This window comes from Chaetura pelagica, unplaced genomic scaffold (assembly GCF_000747805.2).
Source record: "Chaetura pelagica isolate M959 unplaced genomic scaffold, ChaPel_1.0 scaffold162, whole genome shotgun sequence".
In the NCBI taxonomy this organism is placed as follows: Eukaryota; Metazoa; Chordata; class Aves; order Apodiformes; family Apodidae; genus Chaetura; species Chaetura pelagica.
This window is the reverse complement of record NW_009953564.1, coordinates 1,043,487-1,065,827: the sequence shown is the minus strand read 5'-3', so window position 1 is coordinate 1,065,827 and position 22,341 is coordinate 1,043,487.

Sequence of the window (22,341 nt, the reverse complement as noted above, 5' to 3'; positions counted from 1 at the left end):
ATCAAAATTCTAATTTGTTGGGAAATATTGGACAATTGACTTGATCTTTGTAAGGTATTTTTCTCTCTTTCCCTTTTATACATAACAGTTGAAAAATATGTTGAGAATACCAGTTGCTGCATTTGGGCATAAATTTTAATGCACTAGCTAGAAGGCAACTGTAGCATGACTTTTGGAGATGAATCTGAATGCTGTCTTTTACATATCATTATAAACTGCTAATACACCTACAAGACCTTTTTACTTGAAAGAAGCCCCTATTTTGATACTCAGATGACTGATTACAAAGCATTTTAGAAAAAAAAATAAATGTATAATTAACCTTTTTTTTTAATCCATTCTCATACTATGTTCTATCAATGTACTAGTTCTATCAATGTATTTTCAATAGATAGTTGTAGGATTGCAGGATATATATCATTATGCCAAATCATAAACCTGGAAAATAAACAAACAAGCTTTCAAGTGACTAACACCCTTTAAATATCTTCCATGTCATTCTATATTCAGACAGAACTGAATAAAGAACTGCTTTTCTTCCCTCTCAAATCTCTTCCTAGTCATAGTTTTTGTTTCACCTTGAGGGGAAATCACTTGCTCCTATTAGAATAATTTTCTTTACACTTGAGGGCCAGATTATCTTTATAAGGGATTAATCCTCAAACCCATGTGGGCTAAGTACATGTAAATGTGTTGCTTTATCAATCATACTTGGCAAATCTGGAAAAAAAACAACAAACCACCAATCCTTATAAGGATTTTATGAAGCACAAGGGTTTAACTTGTATAGCAGCAAGGGAATCATCAGGAAACACCAAGTACTCAAGAATTCCTGCTTCCCTTTTGTGTCTTTCTCAGACAAGTAACAGGGGTAATTCCCTTCTGACTTTTTTCCAAATGATTGATTCTTTGGAACAAGACAGAAGACGGTTCTTCAGATGTTACCTATGTAATTTTATGTGAGGTCTAGAATTGCCCTTAACTTCCATAACAATATAGTTTTTATTTGGTGTCTCCTTAGATCCGATATCACTTCAACTGAACTAGGCTATGCATAAGCCTTCATCCTTCCATATAGCATACTTTCAAGAAAGATAACTGAAAGGATAATCCATATAAATGTTACTAATGAGCATTTATATCATATGTTTGTTCTTTTCTGCACTAGTTAGAAGACTGTTGACATCACTGGATGGTTAAGGAGCAATGCTTTTCCTATTAGGCAAAGGGAATTTCTTAGCTGTTAGCTGAAATAGAGAAGTAAGCATTATTAAACAATTTTCTAGAAAACAGAGGAAACAGGAAACAGATATATGACAATCATGTATCAAAATGCTACATAATTTTCTTATTTGTTTTGAATTATATGTAATTACCATTTAAACTTTTCTGAGATTTGGCTATCTTTCCTAGTGTACAACTTAAAGCAAAAAGGTGATAGAAGACAGATTATTTCTTTATTTAGGAGCCCAAATGCTGCTTCTCAGCTTCTACAGAGGAAAATCTTAATTTAAGTCGTCTTCAAATACACACTTAGAAGAAAACTGTTGAACCACCTGATGAAACAAAGGCAAGATTTGGACTCTACACTTCTGTATGCCATAAAACCTTCTTACATTCTTTGTTATTACATGTTATTATTGTTCAGTACTGCTGGGTTGCAGTTCTTTTTGCAATTCTTTTTCCTGATCAAAGCAACTATTCCCTAATACTGTATCTTAGATTGGTATACTGAAAACTTTAACTAATCAGCAATGATTCTGTTAACTAAGCCATGATTTTTCTACCTCAATTCCACCTTGGCTGAGCTCAGTTCTTTAACCATGTAAGAGTATGATCAGGCCAAAGTTTTGTGACTCCAGTGGTATCCAAAAATAAATGCCTATGGAATAATACAAGAAAAAGAAACAGCATCAAGTACTTGAGCAGCTTGAGAGGATCTCTCAACCAGATGCTGTGACTTCCTATTTGATAGCCCTTGAAAGATTATTTTATTGGTTTTCGAACTTAAGTGAACATTAAGTTCTGCAGTATCCCATGGGAAGGAGTTCCACAGCATGGTAAAGTTAATACAATTATTAAAATATCTGACCTTTCTAAAGGCATGGCTCTAAGACCTCTCATTGTTTAATCTTCAATAGGGCTGCATAGACATCAAGAGCTACTTGAGAGCTTTAGTTGTTAGTACACTGGTGCCCATGAATTACAATATACAAATAAAGTGGAGAGAGTAAAAAACAGGAGGTTGAATTACTAAAATGGAAAAAAAAACAAAAAACAACCCCATAGCAGCAATCATATTTTTGTTATCTTTTTTATTGATTAATAAAAGTCTACCAGTCTTTCCTGTAAGCTGATGAAATGTGGACTAAGGTGTGGAAATAAACACCATATTGTGTTAAGGTCCAATTCAACTAACTGGCTATCATGTCAGATTATATGAGAGTTACTGTAAAATAGAATGCAGAAAATTTGACAGTTTTGCCTACCTGGGATTTTGATTTGGTAAAATACCACACCAGCACTGATGTCCTCTCTGTAGCTCATGTGCTTATTATTAAATTTCTGATTAATTACATTGCTGTATCAGACCCAGTCACATTGTCACATGTATTCATCAGAAGCATCTAAGTCACTTAAACATTTCCATAGATTCTGACTTACTGTCATCAGAAAAGGTAGCATAGCTGCTTTTTTAAGGTAAAGTACTCAGATGATTTAAATGTTAAATAGGTAAGATGTTTTTACTGTTCATTCACTTTTCTGGAAATAAAGGAGTATTTAAAGATTGACTAGAAGTGTCTATAAAAATTAAGCTTGTATTGAAATAAAGTCAAATAACTTTTTTTCTTCTTTGTCTCCCTAATCAAATAGAACAAAAAGGAAAGAGACATCGCTCCTTTAAGATACATTCATTAATTACTACATGTTATTATTTTTTCCTGCTTCATGTTGTTTAATAATCTGATTTTGACATCATTATGAGAAGCTGAAAGGCTCTGAGCTGACATAAGAGTGTGGTGCCTTGGTACTTTTCTGTGTTTGCCTTAGTGAAAGATTTAGGCTTGCTGGAGCTGTGATTTTCTAAGGATCAGATGCATAGCTTATTTTAGTTTGGCCCTGTGAATATTATGTTTGGTAGTAGGCCTAGGAAGCCTGTAAAGTCACTGAGTAACAGGCACCAGCCCTTTATGTAATACAGATTTGGGGTTTGGTTTGGACTTGGATTAAAATTCAGATAGATGGTTGCATAACTGTAGCGACTAAGACCAGAGGCAGTAATACTAACACTCATAATCCAAATCAGTAAAGAAGGAACAAAAATTAAAATTGTTATTAAAAAGATAAAACAGTATATTTTATTTCCTGTTCTTTTCACCCTTCCCACGAGCATTTCTCTGGGACTTCAGGTCAGTAGCACCAGTTTTTCTCAAGGAGGGAGGTAGTAGGATATTAATCAGCATTGTCAGGTCTTAGCCAGGAGGAATTCAAAGGTAAGGGTGGTGATTCTCCACAGTCATCAAATATGCTTTGCTCTATTTTTAAGTTTTCATATTCTGTTTTGTTTTCATGTGCTCCCAACTAAGTCTTACAAATTGCAGAACATCCTCACCTAGCCTTAACTGCTATAAACATATTTTCTTTTTTTTTAAACGGACTGCTTAGGGGTACTCTTAATTGCAAAGAATTCAGAAGACTTTTGACTGTCTCTAAAATTATTTTACTCCACTTGAGGAAGTAGTTGTAAATCTTAGGATCTAGGAAAGAACTAAAAGCATGAGCAGCACACCAAAGAAAAGGGGCACATGCCAGGAAGTTTATGGACAACAATCTGAATTGTGATATTAGTGATGATAATTTGATAATTTGAATTTTTGTAACTCTACAATAACAATAGTTGTTCTGTTTGGATTAGACAATTAATGTTTTAATTAAACTAATATATAAACTCTTGTATTTGTATGTCCTTACACTTGTAGTAAGATGTTTGGTGTAACTTTTACTGCATGTGTCTAAAGACAGAATGTTTCTCAAGGCTTATGAAGGCCAGCTTCTTGTCTCTAGACCTTGTACGCAAATTGCATTAAAATATTCATACATGCTTTAGGGCAGACTTTTTCTGAAGAAAATATATTCAGTTCATCCAAACTGCTACTGTAAGATACTTCTGTGCTATACTTTGCTGCTTCTGCTCAGACTTGAATCCTGTATTTTAAATATGCTTTGTTCACCTTGTAAATAGGACAGTCTGCTCCACTAATTTCTCTGTGGGGGAACTGATAGTTACCTTAGACTTGTCTAAAAGTTTGAGATAAGATATACGTACAGATAATAAAATTCAAACTTCAGCTAAAACTATACATGAGAAAACTACAAGGGGAGAGTGGTTTCATGCAGTGATTTGATTCCTCTCTTATGAATCTCCAGTTAATTCTGGAAGATATCTAAAATCAATAGTAAATGTTTTAAAATACAGAAGACTCTGGGTGCCCAGTTAGAAACACTTCAGTCTGGAGAGACAGATGCACATTTTACAGTCAGACTGCCATTGGATATAAACAGAAGATATCCAGGGAACAGTGAGAGGAAACACAACTTTCTTCTTTCTCACATAAGTGGTTTAAAATTTATTTTAACAGAAAAACTATACATTAGGTCCCATCAGTTAATGCATTGTTGATCCAGCAGTAGACAGAAACTGTGGGCAAAGTATACGAAACGGGGAAAGTATATGAAACAGGAAAAGTATAGGATAATAATTTCAGTGGTGCAATCTCTCATCTGATGTCAATGAGTAGTCAAGAGGCTTCCTGAACCTTATGTTGCACCTGAATGGCCATGTGACTTTCCTTTTACTCAATCTCTCTTACACATTTTCTTTCCTGCCTGCATAGGAGACTAACTTCAAATGAACCAAGGTCCTTCATCTGAGATAACCTATATCTCTGTGAATAGGGTTGTGTTATGTGAGATAGAAATCTAGCTATTCCAATTCAAGGGGAGGTGAGTTAATCTTTCAGTGCTTTTGCCAAATAATAGATTCTTGTCCAATCTTAAAAACAGCCCCTTGTTCTCAACATGGGGAAGGATGGATGTATCAACTATGGAACATGAGTGAAGCTCCCATGCAGACAGACCATTCCCTGACAAAAATTATTTGAACAACAGTTTCAAGCTTTGCCTTCCCTGTAAAAAAAAAAACCTAAATAAAAAAATAAACAAAAGAAAAATGTTCATTTGAACCAGTTTCCTTAAGGTATGTTAAAGTGAAATAGACCAGACTATAAGCTTAAATACATGATACCCACTCCAGATAAACATATGACTCCAATGGAATTGACTTACACTGTTACTTGTACTACAGTGACAAAAGACAGATTATTTAAAATCACACATAACCGTGGAATCACCAAAGCTGGAAAAGAGCTTTAAGATCATCAAGTCCAGTCTAAGACCTAACACCACCACATCGGCTAGACCACAGCACTTGTAGGAGACAGTGCCACTTTCTTAAAACCTACATGGCTCACAAGACAGTGAGTAAGCACAAAATGGCTCCCATGCACTGTATGGGGACTTTGCCTCTCTCTCCTCCCCTCCCTGCCACAAACTACAGACTGGACTCCATGCTGGAGACAGAGGATCCTGTGGCAAGAATCCACTGGGAACACTGCTGTTAAGAACTGCCCAGAGACTGCTGCCAACACCACAGTGACTGGATTGTAGCCCCGGGAAGAGGGCAAAACCCAGTCCAGCACAGGAAAATATGTTGTAACAACTTATAAAAAGGACTGCAGCAGCCCGGCTCCTGTTATCTCTTTTGAAGTACAGAGGAGGTGCTGCAGGTCAGTGGGCAGAGAGGTCTTCTGGCTCTCTGGAGAGAGTAATGGAGATATGGTCAGTCAGCCTAAAGGAGCAAGATACTGTTGTTCCTCGGGAGTGCTGAAGAAGGCCTGCCAGTCCTGTGAACTCCTGGTGAACACTGCCTGCCTGTGGGGAGGATGACAAGCGGCTGTCTAACTTGATCACGGAACATCAAGAGACTCTACTGTCACTGCTCTTCCTGCCCTCATGGCAAAGTTAAACCTGTCTGCCAGTGAGGCAGGAAGACAGCGAAAGCCTATAAAACAGATGACCATCTCGGGACTTGGGTAAAGACAGGTATTTACTTGCCCTTAATTCTTCCTTACCCATTTACCCAGCCCCCATCCATACTCCCTCCGCGATCCGTTTAACCATGTTAGGTGTGCCCTCCACCTCCTCCTTTTCCATTCCTCTCCCTTCTCCTTATTGTTATTGCTATTGCTTAAATAAATGGGGTGTTTTTGCTGTTGTTGTTAATTGAAATTACCTTGGCAAAGTATTATTGTTGTTTTCCACTTTTCTTTATCATTATTACTGCTACTGCTGTTTCCTGGTTACCCTCTTTGAACCTCCTGCCCCAAATCGGTTTATTTATCCCATTAATGAACCATATATTTGTAAATTCCAATTGGGAGTCAGCTGCTTTTATTAGAAGCATTAGTGAGTATCAGACAAGTGCCTGACCCAAAAAGTCAGTGTCGAAGTTACTGCTCCTCTGTGAGAGGTGAGTGCTGAGTGCTGACCTCTCGGCAGAAAATGATAAATTAAAATCTCTCAAAAAACCAGAAATAAGCAAGTTGAGGATCGCGACAGCACTAAGTTGCCACATCCAGCCTAAATAATACTTTTAAAAAATTAAATAATATAGAATATTATATTTATCCTTTACTATAATTAATATATTATATATTAATTATACATTTTTTGCATTTAATGTTGTATTATGTTTCATATTTTATTATAATGAAAATGATCAAAATCAGAATTAGAAGGAAAAAAACCAAAAAACAAAAATACTTCAGTCTTATGAAACACTTTTTACAGTGTGGATTGATTTTATCAAGATCCTGATACTTTTTGTTCAATTTTAGTTAAAACTTAATCTGCAATATTTTTTTCATTCTGCATCCGACATTGTGTTTCTACAAACAAAAAAAACATTTATCTTTGGTATAAGATTTCAACATCTGAGAATAGATTCACTTGATTTTTAAAATTCTGTGGGATGAATTTTCCTTGTGAGAAGCTTTGGTTTTAATTCTCTTCCTTTGACAAATGAACCATGATGACTGTGCAGCGGCAGAAAAAAACTATTCTGTGCCTGCTGAAAGACCCTGAACAAGAACCTAAACTAACAGTACATATTTCTGTGATGATGGCACCAAAATTAATTCACTTGGAAAGTCAGCATACTCGTCTGTTCTTGCACTTCAGTAGACAAAGTCTCACTCCATAGAATCACTTAATCTTGAAACATCCAACTACATCACTTGCTGGATTTATTTATTGTATTTCTTTTTTTTAATTAACACAAATCTAGTCCACCTCTTAACAACACTTAACAATAATTGTATTTTCTATTACAGAAATTGTTTTTTTAGTTACTTCAATACTTTGGCCATCATTTCATCTTGAAATATGTAGGATCACATAGTGGTATTTGCTAGTCACTAAACACAAATCTTCATTTGATCATGTGTGTGGTTTGTGTTGGCTTCATGGAAGTTAACCTCTAGAGAAGTCTCTTCTTTGAAATTTGAACACCAAAGAATATGGTCATCACCCCTGTATACTTGAAACTAGAAATATCAGATTCCTGCCAGTCTCCTAAAACTAACATGCTTGGTATCCATTCTACCTTAATTTGCCCCATAGACACCTGTAGACAGCTTTTAGAAATCTTGCTTAGACTTGCTAACATATGTGAAATTGTATTGACACCACACCAAGACACAGAGCATGCTTGGATCCTATCTGCTCTACAGAATGACTTTCTGTACAGAACCTATATACAGTGCTAATTGGCAGGTCTGCTGGTTTTATAAACAAAATACTGCTAATTTCTTATGAGAATATTCTCAGTGCATTCCTTGAAACACTGTGAGACATTCATTTAAAGCTTCATATTGATATTTTTCTCAAGATTTTAAAGTGGTGCTAGTCACACAATAAATTGAAAAGTAATTTCAGAATTAATATTTTTTCTTTATACTTTCTTTTATAACTTTGAAGAAGCAAGAGACCAGATCTATACATCTTAACCAAATTAACAGTTTGTCCTCAATAGCTGATTAATAGATGTAGTCAGAATGACATAAAGTTTATTGTCTGAAGCATTTTTATCTTTTTTCATACTTCTATCTGGCTAAAATACTCTTGTATTTAAGAATATTATTGTAAGAACTAATTTAAGTATGGGAAATCTTCTGAACTCCATTTATTTATAAGTAGACAATAAGCAGGTACCAAAGAGACAAATCCCTGGAGTCTCAGAAAAGCAGCTGAGTAAAAATATGCTGTGTACTGTTGTTATACAGTGATCCAGGGCAAGGCTCTAACATGATAATCAGACTGAGTAAGACCAGCTTAAAACCAGCAACAGAGTAAATGTTGTGTTAGAATAATAAGGTGCTGACAGGATGGATGCCCTGAAGCTGAATTTCTCTTCTCTTCCTGGAAGATTTGTAATGGAGAATTAAGCATTGTCTACCTCAGGCTTACTCAGTCAGAATGTATTTCTGCAGATGAAGCTGCTGATACGACAAGTAAAGGCACAGGGCTAAGCCTTATAAAGCCTTAGTGCTTGCAGGCATAAGTCGCTGCATATTGAGCAGGCAGGGTCATTGCTGTATCCTGTAGACAGCAACAAATAAAAAGCCTATGTAAGTATGGAAAGAGAGTTGATAGAAAAATAAGTCAAACATTTCTGAATCTATAAGTTGAATTTCACTCATATTTTCCTGGGGGAAAATTCAATTAGTGCAGTTAGGTAGTAGTCAATTAGTGCGGTTAGTAGGAAGAGTGCACGGAGAGATGAATTGAGAACTGGCAAAATAACAGAGCCCAGATGGTAGCGATCAATGGTGCAAATTCCAGCTGGAGACCTCTAACTAATGGAGTTCCCAAGGGATCAGTGCTGGGTCCAGTCCTGTTCAACATCTTCATCAACGACCTGAATGAGGGGACAGAGTGTAGCCTCAGCAAGTTTGCTGCTGATATGAAATTGGGTGGATGGGCTGATTTACCAGAAGGCTGTGCAGCCATTCAGCAAGATTTGGACAGGCTGGAGAGCTGGGCAAAGAGGAACCTAATGAGGTTCAACAAGTGTAAGTTTAGAGTCCTGAACCTGGGGAGGAATAACAACATGAATCAGTACAGATTAGGAGCTGACCTGCTAGAAAGCAACTGTGTGGAAAAGGACCTTGGAATCCTGGTGGACAACAAGTTATCCATGATACTGCAATGTGCCCTTGTGGCCAAGAGGCCCAATGGTATCCTGGGATGCATTAAGAGGAGTGTGTCCAGCAGATTGAGATAGGTTCTCCTTCCCTTCTACTCAGCTCTACTCAGACTACATCTGGAGTATTGTGTCCAGTTCTAGGCTCCCCAGTTCAAGAGTGACAGGGATTTACTTGAGAAAGTTCAGTGGCAGGCCACAAAGATGATTAAGGGACTGGAACATCTGTCTTATGAGGAAAGGCTGTGAGACATGGGGCTGTTCAGTCTAGAGAAGAGAAGATTGAGAGGGGTTCTTATTAATGTATACAAGTATCTGAAGGGTGAGTGTCAAGAAGGAGGGGCCAATTTCTCTTCAGTCATACCCTGTGATAGGATGAGGGGTAATGGATGCAAATGAGAACTCAGGAAGTTTCACCTCCACATGAGGAAGAACTTCTCTACTGTAAGTGCTATGGAGCACTGGAACAGGCTCCCTGGAGAGGCTGTGGAGTTTCCTTCCTGGAGACTTTCAAGACCCATCTGAATGAGTTTCTGTGTGACCAGCCCTAAGTGGTCCTGCTCTGGCAGGGGCTTCGACTCAATGATCTCTAGAGGTACCTTGCAACCCCTAACATTCTGTAATTCTGTGGATCCTCTGTACTCACTGTACATCTGAATGAATAGTCGAATTAAAGACCTACTGTAATCTGTTCACAGATCAGTGGGTATTTTTAACCAGCTCATGAGTCAGAAATTAATCCATGGTACCCATGTTTTTACACTTGCATCTTTTTCACTAATATTAAAAACTGTGACTTCATTAGCAAGTGACTTCATTCTCTCATTTTCTGACGAATTCAGACTAAAATAAATTTATGGCTTTAACTTTATGTGTGACTTCAATCATTTGTGTGAGACATTCAGAACCATCACTCAGTCCACCTCAGTGGGTTGGGAAAGAGAATTGGAAAGGTAAAAGTGAGAAAACTTGTTGATTGAGATAAAGACAGATTCATAGATAAAGCAAAATCTGCAAGCACAAAACAAAGCAAAAAAAAGGAATATGTTCACTTCTTCCCATTGGCAGCAAGGTGTTCAGCCACCTCCAGGAAAGCAGGGTGTCACACTTATTTGGAAAGACAACCACAATAACTCCAAACGTTCCTCCTTCTTTCTTCCCTCAGCTTTTATTACTGAGCACGATGCCATATACTATGGAACATCACTTTGGTCAGATGGGGTAACTTGTCCCCATTATGTCTCCTTTCAGCCTCTTGCACATCCCTCAGCCTTCTTTCTAGTGGGGCAGTATGAGGAAAAAGAAAAGGCCTTGACACTCTATTAACACTGTTCAGAAAACCTGAAATACCTCTTTGCTTTCAATGCTGTTTTGGTCACCAGTCCAAAATCTCACCATAGGAGCTACCATGAAGAAAATGAACTTGAGCTACCATGAAGAAAATGAACTCTGTCCCAACCCAAATCAGTACAATTTCAATCCTTTGTTGGTATCATTGTAATCTGAGACAGGATTTATTATATGGTGTGTTTTGTTTCAGAACATAGATTTAAAAAATGTCTGCTTGTTTTTGATAAAAAAAATAAGGTTTAAACTGAGATGATTTTTTTTTTTTATTGGTCTATTTATACCTATGTCATTATGTGGGTATAAAACCAGCCACTTTTAGTAAGCATGTCACTGTGCACTTTTTTGCTCTGACCAAAATTTGAAGTAATAGCATGGGAAAAAAATCAGTTTCCTCATTTTTCACTGGAATCTTCACAGTAAAATATTCTCCTGAATTGTGTGGGATTATTTTTTTATCATCTCTGTTCAGGTGTTTGGTGGTGGATTTGCTTTAATTAGTTCTGGATACTGTAGATAATTTCTCATTTGTTGTTCAACAAGATCAAATTCAGCATATATTTCAAGTGCCATTTCTGAGTGTATATATATATATATTTATAAATTCTGCAATTTTCTGTAGGCAGAAGACTCCTGATTGTGATAAGAATATTATAACTTTATATAACTTTTCTGTATGGAAGATTACCACAGTTTCAAATTTGACAGAACCCTTTTTAAGTCAGGACTATGATGTGCATCTACCCAGACCTTTTCTTGTCAGTGATTATCTTGATAAAAGCATAAGCTTTTTTTGTAGCATTGTATGAACAATTGAATACACAAACCTGAAAATATTTAAAGTGTTTAGCTTTATAAACATTAAAATGTGCTCCTTGCATGTTTTTCTATTAAGACTTACAGACTTAACTTCTTTCTTTACACAAACTAGGCACTCTCCCTCTATTGTCTCTCCTTTTCCTTTCTGTAAATAATTTTTATTTATAATTGTGAACATATTTTCTTGAAATATATTTATAATGTATGTAATATAAACGAAGTCTAGTATGTCTATGATGCTGCAACTGTATTAAGCAATTTGGACTTGCTTACTAAGGTATTCTTCACATTGTCACTCTTTTTACAGTCCTTGCTTTCCACATGAGAACTTTTCTAAAAATATGAATAATTTATACAATCTAATGAAAGTTTCCATGCAAAATCATAACTGCCTCAAACTATGCTGACTTCAGAATGTTTTAGGCTTGATATGGTTGTCCTCCACAGTTGTACACAAGGATTCATCTAATGAGATATGGCATGGAAAAAAAGTGTTGGTTGTGATTACTGCACACACTTCACAAGTATGCAGTCACCTGAAACAGGTATGTCTCAGGCACATTTCTGAGCGTGTTTTATTTTACATTTCACCCTTAATAATTTGGAAAAGGTTAACTTTCTAGAAATAATGATTACTTTATATCTAGACAGTAATCTGTTACAAAGGTTTTTTTCAGCAAAGAATAGTAACTCCTCAGACTTCAGTTAACTCGATATCATAATGTAGATTTTAATGTATTGTTGTCTGTTAAGAATTTTTCACTTTAAAGACAGAATTACAGAAGACAGAAGGAAAACAATGATTTTTTTTAGCTTTAGGAAGACATTTTAGCTTTAATAAAATGTACAGTATCATAAAATAAAGCACTGTTCTAGAGAGATGCTTCCTTTTAAAATCACAGGGGAAAGCAAACCCAGAGTTTTTATAGTGTCCTATACTGTCTGTGTATCTTTCTATTGTGTTGGGTTTTTTTCCCACCTCCCACCCCCAAATTTGAGCTAAATTAATTGCATTTTTTTTACTCCATTATGCAGCACTACAAAAAAACTGCTATACATTATATATCTTACTGTTTATGTAGCTTGTTGAAGCTAGTAAAAGAGTCATGGGTTTTTGCTGGAGACTGCAATACAAACTGCTAGCAATGTAATGATATGACATTTCACATTGCTGTGCAAAAAATATACAAGTCTCATGTATTATTCAACATTATCTACTCCATGAATGATCAGGATATCAAAAAGGTTCTGATTGCACTTCTTTTAGAAGAGAAATTCAAATTTTTGACTGATATTTTGCCAAGGGAGTGTCCTGGTTTGAGCCAGGATGAAGCCAATTTTTCTTTTTACTGATTTTTTTTTTTCCTTCAGTAAGCTTTCTTGTAACTAGCAACAGTGTGTTCTGCTAGGCTGATAAGACAGAGGAATGTTTTCCTAACTACTGAGGCTTCAAGGCTGCACCTGCACTCTGCCGGCTCAGACACTATGGGGAGATCTGTGACCCCCCCCGTAGGAGGCTGAGTTAGACAGACAGCAAAATTGGCCAAAGATATTCCATTCCATATATCTACGTAAGCTCAAAGGAAGGTCAGAGAACACAGAAGACAACTTCCTTCCTCCTTTTTCTTCCCTTCTCTTCCGTCCATGGCCGGTGTCCAGGGAGGACTCTGTTCATCCATCACCGTCGACCCTTAGGCTCGAGTTCTCTGACCCCCATAACTCTCTGCTCTTTCTCCAGCAGCAGCTCCGGGATTCCTCAGGACTCTTCCCAGTTCAGGGAAGTGCTGTGGGAGTTGCTGGGGTGGGGGGAGGCGAGAGGATTTTGCCCATACCTGAATATATCTGTATATAATTGTATATATTTTCTTGTATCATTCATTAGTGTTTTAATTAAAGCTGTGTAGTTTAGTTTTCAATCCAGCCAAGTCTCTCTCTTTTTCTCTCTCTCCTTCCCTACCTGGGTGTTGGGGGGAGGGGATCGAGAGCATTGTTGTCAGACCTGAGTCAAACGGTGACAGGGAGTCAATGTCTACGAGTGACAGTAAAATCTGAAATGTTAGTTATAGCATATTTAGAGTACATTTAAGGCAGAAGGTTACATCTTTATGCTCATCCACACATAATTTCTGGGACATATTGTCTTTTGATCTCACAAATTTTTGAAAAATAATTATACTTAAAAATACAGTCAAATATTTTCCCGAAGTATTAGGAGTGCTGTGACCAAGGATGTTCTGAGATAAAAATTCACAAAAGAGACAGGAATATAAAAAATTGCAGGCAATTTTCACTTGCATTAATCTAAGATGGCATCTCCTATTACTGTTGCAGCTCTGCTGTTGGCTGATAAGAGGGTTAGTGTGACCTTATGAACTAAAGTACCCAAGGCAAAATGGAGCAAGTATATTGATTTTTGTTTCATGTAGGTGATACTAAAACTTATATGGACAGGAATCTTATTTGTGTTAAGAAATTTATCTTAGCATCTTAGTTGAAAAAGTGATCTCTGATGGTTAATGATGTTTCTTTTCAGTACTTTTTGGTATTTTGCAACTTGTTTCTAGTTGGGTTTTATCATTATTATGATTATTATTATTATTATTGCAATTTGTTATTATAAGCCTTGCTTTTCCATTATAAATGTGAAATTATTTATCCTTTCTTTTCACATTTTAATGCATTTGCCCTAGATAAACATTACTAGTAAGTTAACCCTCTATTTGAAATGCTCCAGTTTTCGCAATTCTTCAGTTCTCTACAAGTGCCCTCCTCTCATGACTTCTTTAAGGAACAGTACCTATTTCTATCTTTGAAAAGAGAGGAACTGGTTCCAGCCAGCTGAAGACTTAGTGCTCTCTATCTGTTGGGTTTTTTTCTTTAATTCTTAAGAGTGTCTATGTCTTTGTGTCTGTAACTATAACTTTGTATCTACACAGATGTATGCACTCAAAAACAAAAAACAAATTTGTATTTCTTTGCAAATATAAAGCTTAAACATGAAATCACATTTTTTTGGCAGTGTTGTTTACATAAATATTACATAAAACCAATCTGTACATTCATTAGTTTCATTCCAATAATAAGTAACCTCAAAGTACCAGGATATAGTTGCAAGCCTTATCTCTATAGGACAATGTTTTTGCTCTTTTGGTGACTGCTTTACTCCTCTTCTTGGTACAATTTCTTCCCTTGTTGATATTCTAAATATTTTCGTCTCTTTTGTTCTCATCCTAAATAAAGTTCCTGTTTCAATATCCTCTTATTTATCTAATTTCACTGCTTCTATTCTTTTATTTACTGATTTTTCTTTATATATATTTACCTCCTGGTTATCTGCCTTAACCTATTTTCTTCTGGGGCCTATTCTGTTTCTCTAAGGGAAGAAGTTGATGAAATGTGCATTATTACATCTTTTCTCCTGTCTCTTTGGTGCTAGAGATCAGATGAGAAGGAACAAATTATTCATGTTTATCTCTGAGAGGGATCAGAATTGCTGTGTACTCACCTAAAATGAGTGAAATGTGATGAACGGTTGGTATTTGTGGTGATCTTTTTGTTTGGTTGTTTTTTGTGTTTTTGTTTTTTTTTTGTTAGTTGGTTTTTGTTTTGTTGTTTGGGTTTTCTGTTTTGTTTGTTGTTTTTTTTCACATAAACTGTGGTGTGCATAGGAGACCGTGCTGCATTTTTAGGTAACCAACAGATAGTGTTGTTCAGGTTGTTGCATTCTGATTGTACCTCTGTTTGAAGAGGCTGTTTCTAGCTAGTATTTACAAAGTGGTTGTACTTGAAATTTACTCTTAATACAACTAGATAGTCTTCAAAGCTTACTGTTTGTTTCTTTAGAACACTTTGTCGATGAGCCCATGCAATACAGTATGTGAAATTGTATCTGGATTCCATAGTATGTTGGAAGTAACAATATTTGTGTTTGGTTGCTTGCCCACCTAATTCTTTTAATTTGCTTTTAATTCACAATGGTTATCACAGGGATAGGTGAATCATCACAGCTGTTTATTCAAAAAGACCATTTTTTTCATGCTTTAGAATGTACAGTGCATGTTCTCTGAATAAAGAACCAAATCCACACAGTTATTTTTCAAAGATAGAAAAATTGGTTACTTGATCAGATCCTTGTGGTCAGAGAAAGTTTCCGTATGTCTGCATGACTTCTTCCTTAAATGATGAGCAGAAAATTTAAAGAATAGCTAAGCATCCAGTGTGCACAACCCACCAGTTATGTTGAGTCATAATACACTTTGTCACTATTAAGAAATCTTGTACTTCCCTCTAGACAAACCGTAACTGAACCTATCCCACAGTGGGAGGCAGCACAGTTTGCTTTGCCACTCCTGATTCCCACTAGTAGTTCCAGATGGATGCTTGTAAAGTGAAAAGAGTAATAATACTAGGTAGACATGAGTCATTAGATGGATGAATGGTGCTTACCTAGATGCATTTTTTGTACTTTGTCTACACTAGAAATGCAACAATAACACAGAGGCACCTGGTTGTACTAGCTGCCCTTTGCCATCAGACCAGGTCGACTAAGGAAAGAAAGCTCCTCAGTGATACCTGTTAGTACAGAAAATCCTCAGGCTATCCTGGAGGCAAGAACTGCTATGAGATTAGTATTTGCGGAATTGTTATTCCTTCTTTGAATAATATTTATGGATTTATTGTTCCTGCCAGGCTTTTTTTTTTTTTTTTTTAATCTGTGTTTTTAAAAAGTAATGTTTGATCTTTTGGTCCTATTCAGTATGATTTTTTAAAATCTTCCAACAGTTTGAATGTATTTTAAACAACATCTCAGCAGTCATCCACGGGCAATTTGTATGTGCATGGCTGGAATGCATACGTTAGAAGATAGCATTAAAAAATAAATAAATGTAATCATATAAAATGTTTTTAATGTCCCTTTTAAACCTTGAAAATAATGATTGCACAGATACTGCTGTCTGAAGAATCGGAAACAGATTTATCTCTCAAAATTCCCAGGTTTTCATGAAAGTGACAAAAAACTTCTTCCAGTTATTACATTGAAAACAACTTCATATTCTCTATTGATTGAGGTGACATGCTAGTAATTTTCAAAACTGAAACAATTTTTAATATGAGGGAAAAAATATCTGATACTTTGAAATAGGATCAAGTATCTGGAAATGACACTGCACCTCAGGGCATTCTGGAAATCCCTGACGAAGACAGCATACATGTTACTGTGACAAAATAATGAAAAACATGTAAAAATCAATAGGGAAAAGAAAAAGATTATGGTTAGGCTGGCATAGAACTGGACATGATGACGTCACCAATATGAGAGAGGCACAGGAGAAATTAAAACAATTTTCATTTTTAACAAGATTCTATTCCCTTCTGCCTCACCTATATCTTACAGTTTCCTAAAGTTTGTCAGTTCACTACGCAGCATTGCTGTTCCCCCTCTAATTTAGTTCTTTAGTAGTAGATTGAAGAATGTGATCTCTAAGGAAAAGCATTTAATTAATAATTTAAAAGTTCCTGCTCCTTAGAATGCTTCTGTTTCTACAGGGTCGTGTCAGTAGAACCCCCACACCTGCCCCTGAACTGAAGAGTTTAAAAGCAAGTAAAGCTGTAAAGCACATCCTGGAATAAAGAATCATTTCAGCCTCTTCCTCTTTCAAATAAATTTAAAAGGATTTTGTTTGCAGCTGAAAATGTCATTATCATCAAAGTCTTATTCTGTCACAGAAGAACAAGATCAATTTCTTAGAGACATTGCAGTAGGTTGGCTGCTCTATATGGTTCTCCTTTCCCCCAAACCTGCAAACAACCCTTGACAAATTCACTTAGCTTGCTTGTGAGTTAAAAATCAGGAAGAGAAAATGCTATTGCAGAGCAGTATTTAAATGTATTGCTAGAATATAGCCTCAAGTGAGAAAGGAGGCCTTCTATAGCAATCACCAAGAAGAGGAAAAAGAACCTAACTCCCAAAGACATACAGAAAACAAACAAACAAACAAGAAAGAAAAAAAAACAACAAGTCTTTTAACAAATGTGTGTGTATGTGTGTGTGTGAGGGCACAAACAAATGCACATTTGTGTTTTGAGCTTTGCAGCATGTTAAGGGTAAAATGAAAATAAATAAATAAATGCACTTTTAGAACATTTTTAATACTTTTAAATATTTCATCACCTGTAAAATATTTGTCTGATGTTCTGGATGCTAATTCATTTGCAAGACGCTTTCTGAATATTTCTGATGGGGTATTATTTTCAGCAAATAATTTAATTTTTTTTCATTCCATGAAACATTTTCATCTGGAAGGCTCCTTTTGACACTAAAAAAGTTTCACACTTGTATCTACATTGTTTAGACATTTAAGCAGAGATTTTCAGAAGGACTCAGATACCTTAGGTATCCATACCCTACTGAAACTCTGACCATTAGGGTAAAAGTCTCAGTATGTCCAGAGAAAAGCTGGCCAACTTTCCTAAAGGTATGACTAGCAGATGCAAATGTTAGGTGGGAAATTTATTTTCAAATTTTCATATATCAAAAGTTGAGGCTGGAAGTATGTCTGGCAGTAACTCACAATGAGAAGAGTTGCTAGGGTCCACATGGTTCCATGGTGGGACAAGGCTAATAATTGGTTTCCTGAATGGCCTGAGACATAAGTCTCAGCCGTCCTTGCTGTTTATCTTTCTCTCACGTTAACAATGCAATCCGTAATGAGTCATGCAGTACAATGTTCAACATCCTTGATCTAATGATCTGTGAATATAAGCCTCTTTTTTGGAAAAACCTATGTCGATTAGGAGCCAATTAAGTCAACCAGTAGACTATGGAAATCTGTAATTATATGTTCATTGTAAAAGGTGATTCAATGCTGGCAAGTTGCCCAAGGCTGATTCTTGTCCTGTAGATTTTATAAGGCATTTTTAGAAAACTCCGTTGATATTAAATGTACCAAATTTGAGATTGCAACTTGAGTTGCATAATATATGCTTATTTTTTACAATAAATTTTATTTATCTGGTTTGCCTGTCACAAGTTCTTTAAGGTAAATGAAATATTGTGACACAAACAACTATTTTTTGTAGTTATAAGTAGTACTAGTGTTTTCCTGATAGTTCATTAACTAGTGTTGTAAGATGCTAATCTCTTTTTAATTGTTGAAAGGTAGAACTTAGTTTGTCTTTAAGACAAAGAAACAAACAAACAAAAACTACTGAAGTGGTTCACTTCATGGAGCTAACAAGCAATAAGTTCAGGATCAATATCAGCAATATTTGACACACGAAATATTGATAAAAATAAAAATTATAAAAAAAAATATCTTACACAGCCTTTTATAACTAATTAAAAATTTATTTTTATACATCCCACCCCTCCCACACACTTCACATGCACATTGTCTTACTCAAAGGCCTTGTATGTTACTAGCAAACTCCTTCCCTGGGAATGCAAGGTGTACCCACCCCTCCCAGGATATTTGATCTTTGCCTGTACTTGTACTGCTCCCTACAACCTGTAAGTATATACGCTGAAGAACAGGTGTCCCATGACACACAGCACACACCTGAGATGTTGGTCCTGATGTGTTGCACCCTGCAGTGCCATCCATCTAACTGGAGTGAAGTGGCTCATGGCAGTCTTTGAGGAAGCTGCTGTGCCCAGCCTGGGCAGTAGCCATGGTGCCATGGGTTGATGTCCTTCAGTGTCAAACCAGGTCTGGTTGCTGCTGCTTTTTCTGTAAGATTTCTTCTTTGTCCCCTGTTAAATATTTTCATGTTTTCTTTAGTCTTCTCCACTTTTCTGCTTCGTTGCTTCAAAATTCTTTCTCCCTCATCACCTACTGTTTATATTGAAGGCTAGCTTCCTTTTTTACATGATCAGTTGGAGGCAAACATTCTTTCAGTTTAATATATTCAACTCACATACACACAATTTACACTCATTTATATATAATGGTGTTGTCCAAGCCATTTGCTAAGGGTGGATTATGCAGGCATATGAATTTATAGATTTAAGGATAAACATTATCCTTATGAATGATACATTTCAGAGATTTTGTCATGACCCACTAGATGTTTTATTAGATTTTATGCATTTTCTTCTACTAAGGTAGACTTCTGGAGAAATGTTGATAGATTCAAACAGTAAGGAAATAATGCTTGTGTTAAAAATGTGAAATCATCCATATGCTTTAGAATATTTAAAGTTAATTTTAATACTCAAAAGAGAGGTGTAGATAGTAAGAAGGGAAATAGTTACAAGTGGATTGATGATGTTTTCACACCATTAATTTAATAATTTGGCAGGATACATGTTTTTTTCCACATGCAAATTATTATGTCTTGAGTGTAATTTTTTATGTATAATCTGTTTTAAATTATTAAGATACTATATTCTTGGTAGTGATAGTTACACTTTATTATCTCTTGGGCCTTCAGCCATTTGATATTGAAATGTGTAATTAAGTCTGAAAAATACATTTTCAATAAATGACATTTGTAGTTGCTCAAACTTCCATATAATTTTCTCACTGGTAAGACCTACTTAGCAAAGAATTTAGAAAAGAATTCCACTAATGTTTCAGTGAAACTGTTCCTGAAAGTTCTGTTTTAGTTAGGTGTTTTTTTTGCTACTGGGGGAAGGGCCCCAGGACTGGCTCCGGTAAGAAGCTGAGAAGCTCCCCCTGCTTCCAAAACCAGCCAAGGAGCCATCAGAGGGACAATAGATGGGCCTCAGCGATTAACATAGGAAAGAACAGCCGTAACACCTTAGCGGAAAGGCACTTGGGGGAGAAGAGCTGTGCTGGGGAAGGAGAGCGGTGCTGGTGGTTGGTGAGTAAGAAGAAGAAGGTGCCAGAGCAGAAGTTTCCCTGCAACCCATGGCGAGAGGGCAGCTGTTCCCCTGCACTTGTGCAGGAACGGGGTGGCACATTCCCTGAAGGCGCCAGGAGGGGTGAACTTGGCCAGTGGACTTAGATTTTGTGTCCAGAGGATTTGCTGCCAGTGGACTCTGCGCAGCCTTAAAGACCTCGGCGCCAGGGGAGGTTGTTCCTGCATCTAGGAAGCCCAGGCTGGAGCAGCTCCGGACCTCGTGGGAAGGACTCCTGAAGGAGAGGTTCGTGGAGGACTCTCTCCCATGGAAGGGACCTCGTGGGGAAGCAGAGAAGGACTGTAAGGAATCCTTCCTGAGGAGGAAAGAGTAGCAAGAACCACCAGCCTCTGAACTGACTCTAAACCCCATCCCCTGTGCCGCTGGGGGGAGGGAGGGAGAGAAACTGGCAACAAAATGATTTGGGCCCGGGAAGAAGGGACAGGTGGTGTAACATATGCAAACCCTGCTCTTTGTGTTGTCTGTGTCCTGTGTGTGTTTGGTTATTGTGAAATTAAATTCTTATTTTTTCTCCAAGTTGAGTCTCTTTTGCCCGGGACCTTAAGCGGTGAAGAACCTTCCTTGTCCTTTGATTCAACCCAGATACTTTGTCCTCCTAATCCCAGAGTGTGTGGCTGGGGGAGAAATTGAGTGAGCAGCCATGTGGCTGTTCTTTTTGTTGTTGTGTTGTCCCAAACCACGACACTGAATAATAGCTTGCATATTTTTATTTATTGAAAACTAGAGTAACATATTAACAATCGATTTTTTTGTCTCCCCCCACCCCCGCAAAACTGCACAGTTCATTCTATTGGATATGATAGAGATGGGACTTATATAAATATAGGATTACTTTCTTGAAGAGAAACTCTGGTTAGACCTGTACTTCACACCTGTTTGCTAAGTCTCCACAGCCTTTTACTCTCAGCAGGACTTACTAACTCAAACATAGGACTCTGCTAACACAGCTTCGAGTTTAGAGCTGGATCCTGCCTGCACATCTTGCAGTAGCTGAGGGAGAAATTATCTGTGTCAAACTGAAAAACAGTGAAATGAAAAGAAACCAGTCTTTGGTTAATCGGCAGTATCCTCTGATGTGTGTCCCTGTGAAAGTTAATATTCCTAACACTGGAAAAATACAGTCTTTCATTCCTTTGGGGTATGTGTATGTTTCTGTTGAGTCTTTTTATGTTCTTTGTTTCATGCTTGATTACAAGAATAAAGTGATTATGCTATGTCATGTTGAAAGAGATGACATTTTATTTATTTTTTTCTTTCTGAAAAGGTAAATGTAGAGAAGAAATGTTATTTGTAGCTCAAAGAAACAGATTTTATGACTTCTCTGTTGAAAATGTGTTGACTGTTGACAAATGCACAAGCTACAGGTCAATTAATTTTCAACTGATGCATGGGAGTTATTTCACTTGAAACTATATAGAAAAAGAAGCCTTCAGTGAAATACGCTAGAAATGTCAGAGCTGAGAAAGGGCTGCATTTCATAAAGTATTCGAATAGAATGCCTATTATTCTCCAGAAAAAAAAGTTATGACTATGGAGTGTTCTTGGATGGGTATTATTTCGAATCATCTCCTGCAGTAGAGAGATTATTAATGATCCTTCAGGGTGAAGATTTCATTTATTTTATTAGCCTAGAATGGTTAAAGGACAGAACCTGTTCTGCATTAACTATAAACTGATGAATACTGAATAATAGTTATTTCTTCTAAAGGGATTACATTCAGTCACAGAGTCACTAAGATTGAAAGTAACCTCTGAAGATCATCTAGTCCAACACCCCTGCTATGCAGTGTTACCTACAGTTGATCACACAGGAACAAATCCAGATGGGTTTTGAATGTCTCCAGAGGAGACTCCACAACCTCTGGTCTGACTGTTCCAGTGCTCTGTAACACACAATAGAGAAATTTTTTTTCTTTCAACTTTTGAGAGAAGGCTGTCTTGGGGATAAGAAGAACTTTTTCTAAGACTG